Source organism: Carlito syrichta, unplaced genomic scaffold (assembly GCF_000164805.1).
Source record: "Carlito syrichta isolate Samal-C Ts95f unplaced genomic scaffold, Tarsius_syrichta-2.0.1 Scaffold303315, whole genome shotgun sequence".
NCBI lineage: Eukaryota > Metazoa > Chordata > Mammalia > Primates > Tarsiidae > Carlito > Carlito syrichta.
Genome location: NW_007247411.1, coordinates 78029 through 81257, shown reverse-complemented (window position 1 = coordinate 81257; position 3229 = coordinate 78029). Strand labels below are relative to the sequence as shown.

General features: G+C 38.4%; 1 protein-coding gene across 1 annotated transcript in view; it reads right to left on the bottom strand.

Annotated features, from left to right (window-relative positions):
- Nucleotides 1-3229, bottom strand: part of LOC103260721 (cytoplasmic dynein 2 heavy chain 1-like) — a gene marked incomplete at its 5' end in the record, with an annotated part of 80695 nt that overhangs the window by 9906 nt on the left and 67560 nt on the right. The window lies entirely within an intron of this gene.

Sequence of the window (3229 nt, the reverse complement as noted above, 5' to 3'; positions counted from 1 at the left end):
AAAAAAAAAAAAAAAAAGAAAAAAATATATATATACTTTTCATTTCTAATTAAGAAACAAGTATTACCTAAATAAAACTTAGTCATATGTATAATTTGAATATGTATGTTACATTCAGATTTTTCATATATATATTTATATATATATTTATGTGTTTAAGATCACATAACTCTTTTTTTGGCTAAAAAAACAACTCGAGTCTTGTTTTACTAATAGCCAGCCTTCTCCCCCCACCTCCCATCTACAAAACAATTACATAAGCTTGGGATTTTCTGGTTGTGGATAACTTTATTCCCATTTTGCAAGAACAAGGACAACACAGTTCTGAAAATATGAATACAACTTGACATAGAATGAAAATGGCTTGTCTCGCTTTTTATCCTTGTATATCTATAATGATGCTACACTCTACATGCATGGTTCACAGCTCCCAGAGACCACACAACCAGGTAAATGGCTTACACACATTTGTGCAAGCTGCATATACATACATGTCTTATGTTCCCTCCCTCTCCTGACAGTTGGGCAACAGTGAATGACCACTAAAAGCTTAGGTACTTCTCATGGGCTAGAGGTTGAGGTTTAATACAATAAAAATAAGCTGGACATGGTGATGTGCAACTGCGGTCCCAGCTACTTGGGAGGCTGAGGCAAGAGCATCACTTGAGCCCAGGAATTTGAATTCGGCCTGGGCAACAGGGCAAAACCTCGTCTCAAAAAAAGAAAACAAAAGTAAAAAAAAACAAATAAGTGCGAAGGGATGAAAGAGCACTGTCTAATTCCTCTGCTATAGCAACCTAGAGAGCCCAAGGTGGAAGACGCAGCTCACTGTTGATGATCACCTTTCTGGCATACTCTACCATCCTAGCCGGTGCTAAGAGCACCCACTGCAGTGGCTCTCCTGCCATAGGCCCTCAGCTCATCCACTCAAAAGTGGCTTAATTGAGTGTTTATAAAACTATTGTTTGAGACTTCTGAGATATGACAAAACTGAAAAAGAAACGACTACTCTTATGGGCTTACACTGCAGGGGCATAAGACAGACAATGACCATAATATCTTAGAAAGCAGCACTGGTATGAAAACTAATTTGCTGACCAGAAAACTAGAACTTATCAACAGAGCTTCTGAAAAGCTAGCTGCATAAGGTTCACTGTATTAAAGAGCTATAGTGTTACATTATTTCAAAAATTGAATTACACGTGATCTACGCATGTAGACTTGACACTGGGGATCTGAAGATGAATAAGGCAACGTCTTTGTCCTCAAGGACATTATGGTCTCATAACACGCCAGGAAGGATGTAGAGGGGCAATCATAACACAACATACAAAGTGTCATATTAGCAATGAAAAAAAAGTTATGTGATTCTTTGTAAAGAAATAGAAAAGAGGACTAGCAGAGAATGACAACGGAAGAGGGGCTGGTGATATGAAGAAGGTTGGAATGGTTGGGAAGAACGTGTCCATAACAGACCTTTCAGTTAGTGTTGTTGATGTCTGAATGATTATCTCCTATTGTGAAAGTAAAAGATTCTAATAGGAATAAGAGCTAAGGAAAATTTATATACAAAAGAAATAAATCATCATAGCTGCCTTACTTTTCTTTTAATGGTTAGCTAACATATTCATAAATTGCAAACTCCCTAAAGAAAAGATTTGGTCCAATTTTTTATATACTACATTTTATATGGGCTGCGCATCCCTTATCCTAAATGCTTGTAACCCTAGAGTTTTGAACCTCACTTTTTTTTCTTCATTTTGGAATACAGTCATGAATTACTTAATGAAGAGAAAATGTTCTGAGAAATGCACATCAGGCGATTTCACCATTGTGCAAATATCATGGTGTACTGACACAAACGTAGATGGGATGACTGACCACACACCTAGGCTACACGGAACAGGCTGTGACTCTCGGCTACAAACCTGCACCGTGTTGTACTGAATACTGCAGGCAGCTGGAACACAAAAAGTGTTTGTGTATCTCAACATCACTATATGCAGAAAAAGTACAGTAAAAAGAGCCTGATGGGTAAGAAACGGTCCCCCGTGTGTGGGCAGTTGCCAGGAACGGAGCTTGCAGGACTGGAAGGCGCTCTGGGTGAGTCGGTGAGTGACGGCGAGTGAGTGTGAAGGGCTGGGACATCACTGCGCTCTGCTGTGGACCCCATGGACGCTGACACTTCACCAGGCTAAACTTATAAAAACGGTTTTTACTTTTTAATAATTAACCTTAACTTGCTGCAGTTTTTGCTCTATACTTTTTACTTTTTAAATGTTTTGACTTATAATAACTTAGCTTAAAATACAAACACATTGTCCAGCTGCACAAAAGCACTTTCATATCCTTATTCTAGAAAGTTTTTTTCTTTTTCTTTTTTAAGCCTTTATGTTAAAAACAACAACATAAACATGCACACTAGCCTAGGCCCACACAGGGTCAGGATCATCAATATCCCTGCCTTCCACCTCCACACCTCGTCCCTCGGGAAGGTCTGCAGGGGTCATGACACGCGTGGAGCTGTCATCTCCTGTGATAACAACGCCGCCTTCTGGGATACCTCCTGAAGGACTTGCCCATGGCTGTTTTACAGTTACCTTTACACACACACACACACACACGCACACATGGAATATACTCTAAAATAAGTAATAAAATGCATGTAGTAAATATATTAACCAATAAGTCATTATCAAGTGTTATGTACTATATGTATTTTTATGTGGTATATTTTTATATGACTGGCAATGCAGTAGGTTTGTTTACACCAACATCACCACAAACACCTAAGCAGTGTGTTGGGCTGCAATGTTACAATGGACGAAGGGCATCACTAGCTCCATTATAATCTCAGGGAAACACTGTAGTATGTGCCATTTGCCACTGATGGAAACACTGTTGTGTGTGCATGATTATTTGTTTCTTCCTAATGAGGTATCTTCGGAAGGGGACTCAAGTCTACATAGGAAATTTATTTATGTTTCATATACACATATCCTGAAGTTAATTTGATAAAATATCTTAAATAATTTTGTATATAAACCAAGTTCATGTACATTGAGCCATCAGAAAGCAAAGGTATCCCTATCTCAGGCACCCGTTTGAACAGCATGTGGCATCATGTTGGTATTCAAAAAGTTTCAAATTGTGAGGAATGTCAGATTTCCAGATTAGAGGCGCTCAATTTGCACATTTATGGGACTGAATTTTTTTTTTTTTTTTTTTT